We start from the raw sequence: 19282 nt of genomic DNA, 5'->3' as shown, positions 1-19282 counted from the left end.
TCAATGGACATGAGTTTGGGTAAACTCCGGGAGTTGGTAATGAACAGGGAGGCCTGGAGTGCTGCGGTTCATGGGGTCGCAGAGTTGGACACAACTAAGCAACTGAACTGAACCGAACTGAACATAAGTGGAGTATTACTCAGCCATAAAAAGGAACCCAATCAGGTCATTTGTTGATGGGGATGGACCTAGAATCTGTCATACAGAGTGAAGTAAGTCAGAAAAAGAAAAAGAAATATTGCATATTAATGCATATATATGGGATCTAGAAAACTGGTACTGATGAACATATGCGTAGGGCAGGAATAGAGACAGATGTAGAGCATGGAATTATGGACACGAGGGGAAGCGGGTGAAGTGAGAGAGCAGCACTGACATATATACGCCACTCGTAAAACAAGACAGCTGGTGGGAAGCTGCTGGATAGCACAGGGAGCTCTGCTCAGTGCTCTGCGACGACCTGGAAGGGTGGGGTGGAGGGGGCTGAAGGGAGGCTAAAGAGGGACGGGCTACATGCATACAACACATGTAGCTGATTTACACTGTTGTACAGCAGAAACTAACACAACATTGTAAAGCAATTATTCCCCAATTAAAAATTTAAATTCAAAAAATTTTTAAATAATACAACTATATTTAGAGATATAGCTTTTAAAGAAATAATGAAAGTAAAATGAGATCATATTGGTGGGCCCTAATCTAACCTGGTGTCCTTATAACAAGACTGGGACACTCAGAGGGAAGACCAAGTGAAGACACTAGAGGTCGGCTATCTATAAACTAAAAAGAGAGGCCCTCAGAAGAAACTAACCCTGCCCAAACCCTGATTTTAAACTCCCAGTATTCAGGACTGTAAGGAAATAAACTGCTGCTTAAATCACCCAGACTATGGTACTTTGTTACGATAACACTAACAAAACAGTACCAATACAGCACAAGTGTGGAAGATCTCCAAGATATATTGTTTTTGAAAAGGAAAGTGCAAAGAGTGTGCATAATACAGCAATTGATGCATGGGAATTTTTTAATGGAGAGGAAATAACATATATACTGACAGGTCCAGAGACTCTCTACAAAAATACATCTGCTGGACAACTGACTGCTTCTAGGAAGAGGATATGGGTGTGTCTGCGATGAGTAGACATATTTTTCATCATATTCTCTTTTGTACTGAAGCTCTCACCATGTGCATGTAGTATTTTAATTTTAAAAACAAAGCTATCTATTAAAATGAAAAGATCTCCAAAAGACATTCAACAAGTAAGGAAAACATTATGAGCAAACCTGGTCTATAAGGTATCAAGTACCAATAAACCAAACCCATAAAAATCTGTGATCTACTTCATGAGCATAGGCATATTTTTTTAACATATTGTATTGTATTCCAAGAGTCATAAAATATTCACTCATTTGCCTCAATAATCCCCTTCATCCACTTAGTACTAAAATGTACCAATGTATTTCAACAATTAAAATACTTTTATTCTTGTTTTTTAAAAAATAATTCCACTTCGTATAATTTATCCAAAATAAAGAAAATATTTTATTAAGAAACAATGAAATACCATAATGTTACAACAGAAAAAATGATTAACAAAACACCAGAGAACGACATGCAATACATATTAAAAATAGTTATGAAGAATACCAACAGAGCAAACAATGAAGAAAATAACAGCTATGCTAGAGTGAGTGTGCATGTGTGTGTGTGTGTGTGTGTATCAATTAATGAACAAGAACCAAGTGCCTAACAGATCTTTTTCAATCTTCACTGCATCGGGACACAAGTTAGAATCTAGAACATGTTACACTTCTGTTCTTCCAAGAAAAGACTCTACATACCGTACAGGTCAGCAAGATATTTAAGTGTCTATTATAGCACTACATTGGGTAAGGCAGAAACCCTGACTTCAAAACAAATTTAGTAATTTCCTCAATGCCTACTCTGTGTAAAACACTATACTAGATAGCTTGACATACATCACCTTGTATAATTTACTAGTTATAAGCAGAAGAGACTAACACAATTGCAATAGTCTGCTACAACTTCCAAAGATTTTCAAAAGTAATAAAACATGGGAGTGGTCAAGAATGAGAATAGATTTCAGGAGAAAAGGGCACAAGAAGTGCTAGCCTATCAAGTGAAAGAAACACACACACACAGGATGAGTTCATGTCATACAGACTCTGAAAGCGAAGGACAGGAACTTTCATTTAATGTGGGTGGGGAATAAGAGGCTACCATTTCTTTCTGATCCATGAACCAGTTTTTCTCTTCAGGTGTATCAATCTTGTATCTGTACTCCAAGGTGAACTGTCAAAGGTAACCAGATAAAATACAGGAACTCAGCTAAGAAACTACTTTAATAATCCAAGGGCCTGAGCTAGGGAAGTGGCTGTATGCCAGTGAAGAAACAGTTGACCAGTCTGTGAGTGGAGGATGGGTTTATTTAAGGAGGTGGTAAATTATGAGGAAGCTTTTTTAGTTCGGGAAATTACAGGAGAGATGTGTAACACAGACAAATGGAGAAGTTGGAAAAGAAATCTTAAGGTCAAGCTATTACGTTCTTTTGTAAGAAAACACGCAGAAGAATAGCCTTTTCAGAATCAGAACACAATAATTTGGTCCTAAGTCCATCAAGGATGAAATCATGTGCCAGTCTGTATCAGAAGTCCCACATACAAGCATACATTTGCAGCAAAAAAAAAAAAAAAAGTCACCATGTAACCTGGACAACACACACCACAGAATGAGTGACAAACAGAGCCCTCCTCTAAACAGGCTGTCAGATGAGAGGCCGCCTCAGTTACAAAAGGAACCGCGATCCTTTACATTTTGTTACATCTAATGAGGCAGAGGCAGCTACATTCAGACACTCAACAATGTATTTTACAAACTACAAGACTTTCTTTTTAAAATAAGATTACCAACATTCTGAATCAAAGCAGTCTACCAATTTTGATGTAAAATTAACAGGGTGAACTTCTACAGAAGCACTCAGCTAAGCACTTGAAGAAATAACTCAACGAAGAATGAAGACATTATAATAACACTTGCACTAAATTCTATGTCAAGGCAGTACAGCTGGCATGACTGCAGATGTTTCAGCCTGGCCGCACAGGGGTAACAGTATAGTTCTATCCACTAAAAGAGATCAAGAAAAACAAAAACAACAAAGAGAAGAGCTGCAAAGACTGAAAAACAACCAGTATGTGCTGGCAACAAATATGCCTTTTAGAGCACACTTTGCAACCAAAGATAACATCATCAAAGCAGAAACTTCTACTTTGACTATTAATTCCTTCTATGGAAATTATATACACATACCATATTTTGAGAAGCTAAGCTCCTATAATGGTATTCCAGATGCATTAATAATACATTTCTTTTAAATAATACACTTCTTATTTATAATAGCCAGGACATGGAAGCAACCTAGATGCCCATCAGCAGACGAATGGATAAGGAAGCTGTGGTACATATACACTATGGAATATTACTCAGCCATTAAAAAGAATTCATTTGAATCAGTTCTAATGAGATGGATGAAACTGGAGCCCATTATACAGAGTGAAGTAAGCCAGAAAGATAAAGACCAATACAGCATACTAACGCAAATATATGGAATTTAGAAAGATGGTAACGATAACCCTATATGCAAAACAGAAAAAGAGACACAGATGTACAGAACAGACTTTTGGACTCTGTGGGAGAAGGCAAGGGTGGGATGTTCAGAGAGAACAGCATTAAAACAAGTATACTATCAAGGGTGAAACAGATCACCAGCCCAGGTTGGATGCATGAGACGGGTACTCAGGGCTGGTGCACTGGAAAAACCCAGAGGGATGGGATGGAGGGGGGATCGGGTTGGGGAACACATGTAAATCCATGGCTGACTCATGTCAATGTATGGCAAAAACCACTACAATATTGTAAAGTAATTAGCCTCCAACTAATAAAAATAAATGGAATAAATAAATAAATACTACACTTCTTTTAAAGCAATTATCCTTCTTTTAAAAAATAAATTTTTAAATAAAGAAAAAAATTAATTTGTATATTTTTAAAGACTTCATATAAAATTAGGCAGAACAGATGCCCATCAGCAGACGAATGGATAAGGAAGCTGTGGTACATATACACTGTGGAATATTATTCAGCCATTAAAAAGAATTCATTTGAATCAGTTCTAATGAGACATATGAAACTGGAGCCCATTATACAGAGTGAAGTAAGCCAGAAAGATAAAGACCAATACAGCATACTAACGCAAATATATGGAATTTAGAAAGATGGTAACGATAACCCTATATGCAAAACAGAAAAAGAGACTCAGATGTATAGAACAGACTTTTGGACTCTGTGGGAGAAGGCGAGGGTGGGATGTCTCGAGAGAACAGCATCAAAACATGTATATTATCTAGGGTGAAACAGATCACCAGCCCAGGTTGGATGCATGAGACAAGTGCTCGGGGCTGGTGCACTGGGGAGACCCAGAGGGATCAGGTGGACAGGGAGGTGGGAGGGGGGATCAGGATGGGGAACACATGTAAATTCATGGCTGATTCATGTCAATGTATGGCAAAAACCACTACAATATTGCAAAGTAATTAGCCTCCAACTAATAAAAATAAATGGAAAAAAAAATTAGGCAGAACAGCACTAGTCACTGATTTAAGACTTACTAGAGTAGTCCCCTCTACTTAGAATGCGCTGGCCTGGATGACTCATTCAGTCATATCTCCTACAGGTCTTTGCTCAAATGTCATTCTGGAGTGAGAACTCCTCTGATTACCTTATCTTAAACTGCACCCCAAGTTCTACAAACCCTGAAACACTCCACTGTACCCTGCCTCCCCTTCTTCATTTTTAGCCACTTATCTCCAACCCACACACTAGTGTGTCAATTTCATGGGGCCAGAGATCTGCTTTGGTCGATTGCCTTCACTGCTATCGCCAACACCTAGAACTGTCATTTCCAGAGAGCACACAAAGGGTTGCTGAAATCACTAATAAAACAGTATGGGTTAGAGATGAAGCAAGTAAGAAAAAAAAACTTGTTCTTTGAACTCAGAATATACCCATTAGTCAATCCTCTAAGCTTCTAAACCCTCATCTATTACTATCTGGAGAAAGGGAGAGAGGGAGGAAGGAAAAAAAAAATTTTTTTAACTCCCCCTGAAAGACAAGAATCCTATTCCTAAAGTTTAAGTCAAGGCCACAGCCCCAAACTAGCTAAAGTAATTAACATCAAAGTGTTTAAAAGCCACTCAATATCATTTTGGGGAATAAATACCCTGAATCATCATGAGGAACTGTAGTCCAGGAATGCACAATTCTACTTTTTTTCTTTTTTGTGGCATGTGGCACAGGGGATCTTAATTCCCTGGCCAGGAATCCCCCCCACCTTATATTAGAAGTCCAGTCTTAACCACTGGACCACCAGGGAAACTACTGAGTTTTAAAACTAGCAAAAAAAGATACTTTTCTATAAAAAGCAAGATCCCTATAAAGAATTCGTACCACATGATGTTTCCAACTGTATCACAGTGAAATAGTTAATGTAGCCAATCTTACACTCAGTAGCTTTATAATTAAAATGTGCTTCTAATTCTGGAACAATTCACTCAGATTTAACATCAATTAAAATAGTATACTTAACAAAACACAGAACTGCCAAAAAGTTATTTCCAGAAACTAGGTTGTCACAAAAATCTTTGCTATTGATTAGCTCTATTTTAAAAGCTGTTTCTAAGTCTTACGTTTCTTTGAGTGTGTGTGTTAATATTTGCAAAGAATCACCCCATCTTCGTATTGGAAAAAAAGACAGAGCCTGGGAGATCTATGTTTTATAAGAGCAGAAACGATACCAATGCCTCTAACTTAAAGTAGCAGAGGTAAAGAATCTGATGTCAACAGAAAACACACTTTAAAAAAATAAAAAAAGAAAACACACTTTTGTATCTTCAACATATATCACATCCAAGGCATGAATTGTGATCCTAAAGAAAAATTACCCCACTACCAAAAAATAGTAATTTTTTAAAAAGAACTAAAACAGCCCAACCTAAGTCCTTAACCCTAATCCTGACCCCACAAAATCATCTTTCCCCATTCTCCCACCTCTCTTAGTCAACCATCCAACAGTAAGTAAAATGATTTTTTCTATTCCTGGCTCTGAACTAGAACCAAGGACAATTTTTTAGAACACATCTTCATTTCCATGTAATATATAAAACTAAGGGGGAAAAAGAATCAACATAAAAGATGGTATCTGGGCCAGGTTTTTGTTTTTGTGAGGAGGGAGAATTGGATTGGGCAGTATGTATGACAAGAAAAAGCAAAAGATGTCAAATTAAAAAATACAAAGAACTTACAGATTACTGCCACAAAGTCCTAAAAAACTTGTGTAAGTTAACAATCATTTTTTAAACATAAAACTTCTTTGGATCTCAAAGTAGTTTTAAGAATTACATGACTTTCAGAGCTTTTAAAAAATGGCTTTGAAATTACTGCAAGCTTTTCAGAATACTGGAAAATAATAAATACTCAAACTAGGATCACTGATCCAAGAACAAAGATAACTGGAGACAGAGACCCCATTTCAGAGATTTCCTTTGCAGTCACTACACAATCACTTTCTCAGTCCCTAATAATGGTCTGCAACCTTTCCAATACCTTGCCTGATTTTTAAATTGAGATGGAGCTACACCCCCACGTTGTTACTGTTAAGCTACTAAGTTGTGTCCAATTCTTTGCAATCCCAGACTGCAAAACACCAGGTTCCTCTGTCCACCAATATCTCCCGGAGTTTGCTCAAACTCACGTCCATTGAGTGAGTGATGCTATCTAACTATCTCATCCTCTGCTGCCCCCTTCTCCTTTTGCCTTCAACCTTTCCCAGCATTAAGGTCTTTTCCAATGAGTCGACTGGTCACATCAGATGGCCAAAATATTGGAGCTTCAGCATCAGTCCTTCCAATGAATACTTAATTCCCCCATCAATACCCCAAAGATGTCTTTTATACATAAAATGCTAAATTCCATCCTAAGGAAGTGCATATTAGCAATTTCTGTACAAAGATTTTGAGTGGGGTTTAGGCTACAGCATGAATAGATAATCTATGGCCTCTGCTAAAGTTTCTACCTTTCACTTGCCTCAGGAACTTAAAATTTTTTCCACTTTTCTACCCACAGCAAAGACACACCAACAGCCCCTGAACCTAATGGAGATTAACAAGCCACCAAACACCACTATCTCCCAGTCCACTTTCTCAAAGGTGGAACTGGGTGTTCCATGGGTTGGGGAGGTGGGGCCATCACCAAATAAGTTTAAAAAACAATGAATGAAACAGATTCTGATAATCTGTGATCAAACGTAAAAAACTTCTATAAACCCTTAACAAACTTACACATCATAAATTGCCAAAATGGAGATATATGCAGTAGGGGTTCCAACCCATCCCCATGGAAACCTCTTCCAGGTATTCTGAAACACACTAGAGAATTAACACAGGTATTACCCTTAAATTTTTTAATTTATTTATTGGCTACCCAGCATAACATGTGGGATCTTAGCTCCCGAACCAAGGACTGAACCCATGCCCACAGCATTGGAAAGGCAGAGTTCTAACCACTGGACCACCAGAAAAATCCCACTCTTAAAAATTCTAAAGTATCCCTTATCCCCATCTCCACTGATTTATAAATGCTTAGGATGAACTAACATTTCCTTTGGCCCTTTAAACAAATAAATTATACAACCTAAAATAATTCAAACATTTTCATAGCTTATATGTTATACTATGTATACTATTTATACACTATTATACACTTTCTGAAACAAATTAGAGTATGAGATACTGATTTAAAACCCTAGCACTCACATTTAAAGCCCCAGTATTCAATATTCACAGGAACTATCCATTCATCCCTAGTTATCTGAAAAATGAAACTTTAATTTTAAAATCTAAGTTTACTTTTAAGTTGTACTGTTATTCTTAAACCTCACAATAAAAATGTGGTTTTCTGGAAAAGTAATAAATAATATAGATGGTTTAATTCCACTTCAAAAGATTCTAAAATTGAGCTCCTCTCAAACAGCCTTCAGCTGTTTTACAAACACTAGAAGCTACAGCAAAGCTGTATTAGGATGAAAATCCTTGAAACCACATATAACAAAGGTATCTTTCTTAAGAAACTTGACTCTTTCACATCCTACTCCTCTTCATCTGCTTTTAGACAGATTTAAAGTAAACCCAAAGAAAACAAAAAAATTACAAATATCTTTAAATTGCCCACCAACAAAGTAAACGGACTGTAGCTGAAATCTTGCTTATGGTTTCTTCTACAAAATGTATCATCTCACAGTCTTTAACACTAATTACAGTATTCTTTAATTCCACCTCCATTTCTCCCCCTGATTTCATCTGCTCCTCATTTGACCTGTTATTCTCAATCTCTTCTGTTTACACAAGGAGTAAAAAAAGCAATAATCTTTTTAGGTGAAATTGATGGCCATGGCTTAATATCCAACAGCAGATGGCTTCAAAGTGCCCCTTGGGACACACAGAACGGACACAGGTGTGCGTGAGACATTGATTCCCAGCTATCCTGGGACTGCAGCACCTCCAGCCAGCCAAGAGTAGTCTTATGCTTTTACTCCAAGGTGGTATACCATATTTTTTTTATGTCTCCCTTGATTTGAAAAATGTCATGCAACACTGCTCTGGAGAACACACTGCACAGGGATATTACTGGTGAATCTCTTCTACATCAATCAGTATTAAGAAAAATCAGAAAATTTAATCAAGTCCTTTAAAAATAGCAATAATTTTTTCAGGATGGTAGCTAAGTAAGACTAGGTTTTAGTTATTAACATTTTCCCTTGAGACTGGAGATATGGTTTATTTTAGTACCAAAAAAGCAGAAAACATTTTTTACATTTGATCAGCTAAATGCCAACTTTGTATTTAACCTGTTTTCATAACCAACAATTACGTGAATGATCCTAATCATATGCTCTTCATAACAGTAATTAGTTTTCCATAAAAAGTCACTGAGTTCAAACGCGTAACTGAACTCAAGTTCAAGCAGTTCTAAAACTAGAATTTAAGATTAGTTATTACTAAGTGGGTAATGACTCTTTGGAAACTAAACACATTAGTTCCTGATGATGAGCACAGACATGAGGCGATTCTACACAATAGGCAGGAAACTATAACTCAAAGGGTGCTTCAAACTTCAATGTGCCTGAAAATCACTTGGAGATTGCATTAAAATGCAGATTCTGATTCAGTTGGACTGGAATGGAGCCTGAGATATCTAAGAAGCTCCAAGGTGAGGCTTATACTGTTAGTCCACAGGACCACACACTGCACACTTGAAAACTTACACCCTTAGCTCTATGACACTACTTAAGATAATGAATACAAGCTTAAAGCAGACACCAATTCCCACTTCATTTAATTTTTACGGTTTCATGAGATTAAGCTGGGGGAGGGATGGTTATTAAACTATTGATGTTTGAGAGAAATGCATATAACTTCTCAAAACTGGGGGCATTAAGCAAGACTGTAATAATAGCAAGAGCAAACACCTACAAAGCACTTGCTGCGCCCCAGGTAACTGCTTTAAGTACTCCCTTTAGAACACTCCTACAACACTGTGCGGCTTCCCTAAAGGCTCAGCAGCGAAGAACCCACCAGCAGTGCCCAGGACACGGGCTCAATTCCTGGGTCCTGAACTGGGAAGATTCCCTGGAGAAGGAAATAGCAACCCACTCCAGTATTTTTGCCTAGGAAATCCCATGGACAGAGGAGCCTACCACAGGGTCGCAAGAGTCGGACATGACTTAGCGACCAACCACCACCACCGTGAGGTACAGACTATTGCTAAGTCCTTTCCTATGGAAGGTTAATACAGTCACAAAGACGTTACTCAGGCTGCATGGAGCTAATAAATGCCAAAGCCAGGATTTGAATCTAAGCAGTCTGATTCCAGAGTCTACACTCTTAAATCACTATACTCGCAGTGTCTCTCTCAAAACACAGCAATAGCAAATCAAAATGACTTACTCTTACAGAAAATGATGCAAGTGTAAAGTGTTAAAGAACAGAGTGAACAACAGAGGTTTTCAGGTGACTGACCACTGACACTTGGCAAACACCATAACTTAATATGTAGATGTCTGCTCAATTAGAAACTGTTCTGGATTTCAGCATAATAGCTAAATATTTTAAGAAAAAAATGTTTCCAACTTTCTTTAACAGGACACCATTTTGGTAGCAAAACTGGGGTTTCACTTCATGGAATGAGCAATTTGAGACCAATGTCCCACGGGCAACTAGTAAAGAAGAGTTTTGACATCCAGGACTTATAACAGGAGCAAAGGCCAAAACAAGTAATGAAAATTGATTTGCTGTAGCAAAAATATTTTGGACTAAAGGGATGAGTAACTAAAAGTAGAAACGTAAGGGACAAAACATAACATGACCAAGAATTTTATACCATTAAATTGAGGAAAAGAGGTCGCATAATTAAGCTATTTCAAAAAAGAAATTGGGGAAGGAAACACATTAAAGTCTGAATAATGTTTAGGAGAATAAAAACCGGTCATCAGAAAATATTTTCTAAGCAACTGTTAATTATTCAGATAGTACACATGCAGAAAATATAGGAGTAAACATATGGATATGGTCAAGCAAAAGGAGATTAGTAATCATCAATGAGCCCAAATATGGATATGGGTGACCAAGCACAGAAGTTGTCTCAGGAAACAAAGCACACAGGCCTGCAGAATACGTAGAAAGGCAAAATGCTAACCCTCAGACATCACACTCATTCATTTGACAAACATTTCTTGAGATACATCATGGTTTGGTACTACTCTAAGTGTTAGGGATCAGGCTGACCATACCAGGTCAAAAGTCCTGCCTTCATAGACTTACATTCTAGTGGGTGAGATTAATAGACTTGGAAGAGACTACCGAATATTGAAAACCTAGAATGCAATCTTTAATAGGAAATATATAGGTCTATTTATGGGACAGAAGTTAACAAAATATTAACCCCCCTCCCCCAGCAGAGAAAGCTCTGTGGCCTTAAGTGTTCCTCATCAAGCATTCCTTGTCCTCTCAAAAATAGACCCTAAAACAATAAATGCATTTAAAATAAAAAGTACAATTTGACTTTTACTTCCAAGAATGGCTATAAATACCAATCCCAGACAGGCACAGTAAACTGTACTTCGAAGTTTTCCAAGTGCAACACATCCTGAATCAAAACATTTTGTTAGTGAACCATTTTTAAAGTAACTAGAAATGCTTCTCTAATAAACCATAAAATTAAAAGTGGAAAATGTATCCGAATAAAAAAAATCTTGAAGTTACAAGAAAGTCAAGATGTGGGTTTGGTGGGCTTTAAAAGAATCTCACTGATGTTTGATTTCAGCCCCTGCCTACCTTAGGAGACAGTGGAGGACAGGGGAGCCTGGTCATGGGGTTACAAAGAGTCCGACACGACTTAGAAACTGAATCACCACCACCCTAGGCTGTAATACCTGCCTTGGGTGCCCAAAAAATTAAGTTCAACTGAGTACAGGTGTTGACTATTATATACAAACATTTTAAGAGATTATGATACCTTTGGGGTCTTGAAAAAATTACTGGGAAAGAGCTCGTTTTTAATACTCAATTACCAATCTCCCTGCCTCAGTATAAAAGCTGTAAATCCAAACTATTCTGCCATACTTTTAAAAGGGAAGAAGATAATTGATATATGTGTATTTAAAGCTCTTAAGTACAGAAGAATTGAGAACTATAGTAGATAAGTACTTCAATTTTCTATTCTTAAAAAGAGATACATTATGGCAAACAAATATATTTCAGAAGCTCCAAGCTCCACACCTATATAATCATCTACCAACACCTACAAACTACCAAAAGCTGCTTTAAATCGACCACTTCTATTAAGTGTTTAACAAGCAATCTCTTCTCTCTACAGAAACGAGAAACAATAAGAAAGTACTTGTTCCAACATGAACTATCCTTATAACAATGCATTACACAATTGGATCTCATTTGCTTTACAATGCTAATATTTTTCTGGGCTACAGTGAAGCATACACAATTCAAGATGTGCCTAACATTCTGCAGAAAGAATACTGTGATCTCCAAAGTCTGAAAATGTTATTCACTTAAGGGTTTTTTTTGTTGTTGTTAAAAATCCAAAACTCATTTTAATTACAAAACTAAAGAGACCAGCAAGCAAAGAACAGGTGTAAAATGAACTGATTCTCTTTTCACCACACCTTTGCCACAAAAGTGCACGTGAGTAGACTTAGGTACGTACTCTAAATCAACAAGACACACTTACTAAAGTTAAATAATCTGGGAATGTTATTTTGGAACAAAGAAAGGCTTCCACAAATAAATTAACTTCATTCCAGTACAGTCACAGGGATCTTTAAAGTTACTGCCCACGCCAAATGGCTAAAGCAAAGTGTTGTCTTACGTTTTATTCCCCCGGCATTAAGATCATCTTGAGATCTTAAACCTCCCTGGCTTTCAGACGCATATGAGACGGCCAGGATTTCAAAAGATCATCTCTGAATACCAGGAGTTGGGAAACAGGCAGGATATGCCACTGGGTGGACCCAATAGAGGCTACCAAATGCTACCTTAATTTAGCGAGCCCCTGACTAGCAGGAGTTAAAAACTCTCACCCCTTATATTGCAATGACGTAATCTTCCCCACTGCATTTCTCTAGGACTTAAAGGGAAAAGGGGGGTGGGGGTAGGAAGCAAACGAACAAAGAAAAATTTCTCCCTAAAGAGAGGAATCAGGCAAAAGGCAGAACGACAGTTTCGGGAGGTGGTTAGGTTAACTCTCAGCAAGGGAAGCTTCAGCTGAAGAGGCGGGGAGGGAGAAGAGTTGGGAGAAGCCAAACGGAAATGGTATTGGGAGGAACTCGACCTAAAGCAGGAATCAAGGAGACGGGAGAAGCGGAGACCGAGCCGCCCCGCCCCCCCCGCCGCCACTCTCCTGGCGCGGGACGAGGCGTCGGGCGGCCGCGCCGCAGAGAGGAGGAGGCGCGCGGCGGGGCCGAGCCACCCCGGGCCGCCAGCTTCCCCGACCGCGCTCACGATCCGCTCCCCTCCCCCCCACGCCGGCCGCAAAATGTCCGCGGCGAAGCAGGAAGTCGAAGCCGGGGCGCGCGCTGGGGGCCAGCCGGGCAGCCCCGGTCCCGCCAGCCCGCGGGCGCCTGAGAGAGGGTCTGCGGCCCTCGCTGCCACGGCCCGGCCGTCCGCCCCGGAGAATGGGGGAGTGGGCGTCCGCGGGGCCGCGGGGGAGGACAGCCGGGCGGCCGGGATGGGTGTGACCCTTTCCTTCCGCCGCTGACCGGTGACAGCCCGGCCGCGCCCTCGCCCCGGCACCTCACGCCCTGGCCGCGCGCTCCGGGGCGGACCCGCGCCCCCCGCCGCCGCCGCCAGGGCCTCCGCGACCCCCTCCCCTCAGTCCCCCTGACAGAACCCGGCCCCGCGCCGCGCGAACCCGGCACCCCTCCCCCCGCGGCGCCCCGCGCCCGCCCCCCGAGGGTCCCAGAGCGGAAGGTCCCCGCGGACGGGGAGACGCCAGGGGCGGCGCGGCGGGGGGACGGGGACGGTGTGAGGGGGAAGCCGCTCCCGCGGGGCAACCTCGGGCCCCACACTCACCTCAGCTCCTCCGCCGGGGCGTTGGCAGCACTGCGCGGGGTCTCCTCGGCTGCCGGACAGGGGCACGCGCCTGACGTCAGCACGCAGGCGACGCACGGTTGGGTTATCCGCGGAAATGGGAGAGGCCGGGAGGCGAAAAGAGGCCGAGCGGTTCCGGGAGGGGCCTGAACTCCTCCCCCTCTCCCCCCAGGCCCGTGGCTCGGGCAGCCTAACGCGCACGCGCCAACCTCCGCGGTCGCTAGTTGGCGGCTGCTCTCTGGATTTCTTTCTTCAGTTCTTCTCCTGGGTTTGTAATTTATGCTACAAACGATCGCTTGCAAAGCGCTGCCCCTCACATGTCTTTTGATCCTTGCATCTTTACAAAGTGTTAGCATCATTATTTTGCAGAGAAGACAGTGGCTACTCAAATGGGCAGTGACTTGTCCGAGACCAGGCTACAAGTGGGACGGCCTCCTGACTCGCCCTGGCCTGTATTCAGTTCGCCTTGGCTTAAGCTGAAGGCCGAAGAATTGATGCTTTTGAACTGTGGTGTTGGAGAAGACTCTTGAGAGTCCCTCGGACTGCAAGGAGATCCAACCAGTCCATCCTAAAGGAAATCAGTCCTGAATATTCTTTGGAAGGACTGATGCTGAAGCTGAAACTCCAATACTTTGGCCACCTGATGCGAAAAACTGACTCATTGGAGAAGACCATAGTGCTGGGAAAGATTCAAGGCGGGAGAAGGGGACAACAGAGGATGAGATGGTTGGATGGCATCACCAACTCAATGGACATGAGTTTGAGTAAACTCTGGGTGTTGGTGAGGGACAGGGAGGCCTGGCGTGCTGCAGTCCATGCGGTCGCAAAAAGTCGGACACTACTGAGCGACTGAACTGAACTGGCTTAAGAGCTGAGGTCAGTTCTCATGTATGTTTAGACCCTTCTGTCCCTCGCTCCAACCACATCTCTTGGTTTAGAGACTTCCTCCCCACCACAAGACACCCGCTCTCACTGCCTCCTCTTGAGCTGTTCCGCTGGTTCTCATCCTTTCAATGTCACCGACTTCCTGATCTTGCTATCCTCACAGAATCTGTTTATCATCTGTCTTCCCGGCTAGGGTATAAACTTCAGGAGAGTAGGAACCTTTCCTGTCTTATTCAGATGTTTCCCAGTGTTACAGGAAAATAGCTTATCTTAGTATTAGCTCCTTTGTTAATGACCACCACAGTTAAACTTGGCCAAGAAAAACATTTGTTTCCAATATATTTAATAGTTAAGAGTTTCTTTTGGACTTTTTAATTACACAAGAAAAATACATTTTTGAGTGTTTACTATAGGTTGGTGCTAACAGGTTTGCATGTAATAGTAGCTAATGTAAAATTTACAACCACCCTAGAAGTTAAGAACCACTACCCCCACTTTTTTTTTTTTTTCAATTAGCCATAATCACGTCTGGGATAAACTTCATGGGCTAGGATACTGCCACCGCACAAAGTTTACCCCCACATTGATGCATCAACGGAGGCTCAGATGTGTTAAGGGACTTACCCAAGCTCACCAAGCCAGGCAATGGCAGAGCTAGGACTCAAACCCAAGAGGCCACTGACCTACGTACTACCTAGTAGTATGTAGGTAGTTGTGGGTAGTATGTTGGTAGTAAGTGGTATGTAGGTAGTTACCTACATACTACCTAGCAAGTTTATTAAAATGAAATCAGAAGATAAGCTTTAGCTGTTAGTCCTACCCCTAGTGATACCAACTTTTAACATTTGGTGTACACCTTTCCAGATATTCATAGATATATGTATACACATTTATTGCACAAAAACAGATTGTACTCTGCATTTCTCTCTTAATACTACATTGTGAACATCTTTCCATGTCAAGTAAAGCATGGTATACTAAAAAATATAAAGTGTTTTTTTTTTTAATGTGGACTGTTTTTAAAGTCTTTATTGAGTTTGTTACCATATTGCTTCTGTTTTATGTTTTGTTTTGTTTTGTTTTTGCCTCAAGGCATGTAGGATCTTAACTCCCCAACCAGGGATCAAATCCACACCCCCTGCACTGGAAGGCCGAGGTGAAGTCTAAACAACCACGGAAGTCCCCAGGCATCATTTTTAAAGGCTGCATTTCATTATTCAGGCATTTCTATATTTATCCAATCAATCTCCTACTGTTGGAATTTAGGTTATTTTTGGTACTGTAAATTTTTGACTGTTGGAAAAATGCACGAGCTTAGTTTCTTAAACTGGAAGGGTTACTGGTTGTTTTCTCCCTCCACAAAACCAGTTGGCAGTGACCTTTCCTCCATTCCATCTCACAATTCCCATCAATGTCCCCAGACCATGTCTGCCCTTTCCATCAGCAACAATATCCTGATGGGGTGTCACCCAGCCCACTTGGTTTTTCCTGCGTTTATCCCGAGGACAAGGACTCACTTAGCACTTTGTCTGTTCCATTGTTGGGGTTTGTCAGAACCTTCCCCAACCTTTACAGAGCCCCAAAGGCAGCAGTGTTACTCTCTGACCCAGCCTAGCCCTTCCCTGGCTGTCAGCCCAGACCTCCACCTCCTGGGGGCCCCTCCCCACTGCCCCGCTGGCGGCAGCTGCTTCACTTTTGCAGGAGGGCCAGCCTGTGGGTTTCCAGTCCTCCTTCCCCTATGATTACCAGCCCATTCCTTCTTCCGCTGGTAACAGCATTTTCATTTCCCCTGGGCAGCTCTTCCCCCAGTTCTCAACCCCTGTGGCTCAAGAGGAGATGAGTCTCCCCCAAGTTGCAGGGCTAGACACGTGACCCATGCCTGGCCTATCAGAATATTTTAGAGGACTCTCCGGCCACAGCATCCCAGCAGTGAGCACGTGACACAACGAGAACCATGAGCTCCGACTCTGGGCCTTTGGTCAGAACTGTCCAGTTGAATGAACCCCCCTTCTGAGAGCAGCATATAATCACGGTGCTGCTGGCAGCCACATTCCCACAGTCAGGAGAGCGACGGCCTGAGAATGAGACCAAGACAGAGCGGAGAACACAGCGGAGAGAGAGGACAGTGAAACCAAGTCTCAGCAGCATGATTGAGCCCTTGGATCCAGTCTTGCTTCAATTTGCAATCACATTAGCCAATAAATTCCCTCTACTGCCTGGGTCAGGTGGAGTAGTTTTCTGTTACTTGTAAGTTCAAGGCTCTTGATGCATCATCACTCCACCACTCCTGCCCCCAGTGTCTGCCCCTTGCGGTACTTGCCACCACCCTCTACATAGATGATTCCCAAATCTCTACCCTCTCTAACCCCTACTCACCCCCTTTTCCAAATTTTCAGCTACTCATAAATCTCGTCAGCACCACAGAAATCATCTTCCAGTTCCCACGTGGTTCAGGTTCTGCAGTGCCTAGATCTGCTTTGGATCCCTGAACCTTCATACACCCAGGGTTCCCAAATTTTTTGCAGCATAGAGCCTATGCCCACAAATTAATACCCAACTTCTAGAGGTTTCCTTTAAGAATCTCTCTTTTAGGACTTCCCTGATGGTTCAGTGGTTAAGATTCTGTGCTTCCACTGCAAAGGGTGCTGGATCGATCCCTGGTCAGGAAACTAAGATCCCACATGCCATGTGGTGCAGCTAAAAAATTTTAAAAAGCAGCTGTGTTTGAATTTTTATACAGCAGAGATTTCATCTTCCCAGATGTCAGTTCTTATTAAGACACTGCCCAGTTCAGAAAATCCCAGTGCTTTCTCCTCTGTCTTCAAAATAAAATTCTAAGTCCTTTAGCCAGGTATTCTCTGTCCCTGATGATCAGGCACCAGCTTGCCTTCCAAAGTTATTTCCCCTTCCCTTCTGTATTAGTTCTTCAGAGGAACAGAACCAATAGGAGATTCAATAGATAGATGGATAGATCTACCTCTATTTATTAATATATTTATATTTATCTATATTTCCAATTAGATCTCTATCTACCTAAAGAGATTTATTATAAGTAATTAATTCACATGATTACAGAGTCTGGTAAGTCCCAAGATCTGCAAGATGAGTTGGCAAGATAGAGATGCAGGAACTGGTACAGTTCCCATCCAAGTCTGATGGCCTGAGAACCAGAAGAGCCAATGTTTCTACTGCAGTAAAAAAGCCAGCCACTCAAGACCCAAGAAAAGTCAACATTTCAGTTTGAGTTCAAAGCCAGGACTTACTTCTTTCTTACTCAAGGGAAGGTTAGCCTTTTTGTTCAGACCTTCAACCGGTTGGATGAGGCCCACCACATCAGGGAGTGCAGTCTGCTTTATTCAAATGTTAATATCATCCAGAAACCCTCACAGACACATCCAAAATAATGTTTGACCAAATATCTCAGCACCGCACAGCCCAGTCAAGTTGACATATAAAATTAACCATCACAACTTTCTTTTTTTTTTCCATCACAACTTTCATCCCACCCCCTTATGCTGCAGTTAGACTAAGTTACTTAGTATTGTGCATGCAGGTACCATGATTTCTGGTCTCTATGTCCTGCTAATGCTGTTCCCCTTGCCAACAACACCCTTCCTGTCCATCTATCCTACCTCTCAAGTCCCACTCTCCTTCCCATCATGAACTGCTCCTTTTGCCAACATTGACCTTGTGTCATTTCCCACTTCTGTAACTAGGCAGATTCAGTGGTTCCTTTCTTTGTCTGCCAAACTCTTGTTCTTTTCTTCAAGAACTAGCCTAGATCTCAGCTGTGAAAGCTTCCCAGACAACTCCACATAACCAATTATTCCTATTATGCTCTATTTAAAGCATGCCATATTTGTATCTACTAAAATGTCATTTGGCCATGAGCAGGCAGGGACCTTAACTTATTCATTTTTGTTTCCTTTTACCTAATTTCCTGGCACTCTGCTGACCTTCAGAAATGTTTGCTAAATAATGCATGAATGACCGTCATCCACCTCTTCCATAAAGCTTGCTCTGCTTCCTGCCACCAAAAGTGGTCCCTGCCTCTTCTAAATTCCCAGAGCACTTATCTGAGGATTTCCCCAGGCCTCACCCTGTTCTGTCATGTTTATCAACACCTTGCCTGCCTGACTGTAAGCTCCCGGGCCAGGCTCAGGTTGGGGTGCATCTTTATGCCCCTGAGAGTGCTCTTCAGGAGCTCTAAACATTGTGAGCACTCAAACACTGGTTGAATGAGAGAAGCCTCAACAACACTTTCTCTGACAAACACCAAAGCCTCAAATCCACTACCATCTCCCCAGAGCCTGCCAAGATTCACTGGAGAAAGATCTGTATTAAAGAGGCTGTCCTTGGTGGCCCTCAGTCTTAGGATTTACATAAGAAAATCCTAATTTAAGACTCTCTGTGATGAACATTGGTGCAGCACTGTTTATAACAGCCAGGACATGGAAACAACCTAGATGTCCATCAGCAGATGAATGGATAAGAAAGCTGTGGTACATATACACTATGGAATATTACTCAGCCATTAAAAAGAATACATTTGAATCAGTTCTAATGAGGTGGATGAAACTGGAACCTATTATACAGAGCAAAGTAAGTCAGAAAGAAAAACACCAATACAGTATATTAACGCATATATATGAAATTTAGAAAG

The 19282-nt window shown here is 41.5% G+C and overlaps 1 protein-coding gene across 3 annotated transcripts in view; it reads right to left on the bottom strand.

The window, feature by feature from the left end:
* CDC42 (cell division cycle 42) overlaps positions 1-13820 on the bottom strand; it is a 50444-nt gene extending 36624 nt beyond the window's left edge. The window contains exon 1 of one of the 3 annotated variants that reach the window (XM_020874520.2): positions 13717-13820. The gene's annotated coding sequence lies outside the window, so the exon portion shown is untranslated. Of the gene's footprint in view, positions 1-12725; positions 12747-13716 lie in introns of those variants that run through there. The other 2 variants (XM_020874519.2, XM_070458880.1) reach the window with 2 other exon arrangements.
* Positions 13821-19282: the final 5462 nt, after the last annotated feature.

Source organism: Odocoileus virginianus, chromosome 30 (assembly GCF_023699985.2).
Source record: "Odocoileus virginianus isolate 20LAN1187 ecotype Illinois chromosome 30, Ovbor_1.2, whole genome shotgun sequence".
Classification (NCBI taxonomy): domain Eukaryota; kingdom Metazoa; phylum Chordata; class Mammalia; order Artiodactyla; family Cervidae; genus Odocoileus; species Odocoileus virginianus.
The sequence above is the reverse complement of the archived record's forward strand: the minus strand, read 5'-3'. Positions and strand labels throughout refer to the sequence as shown.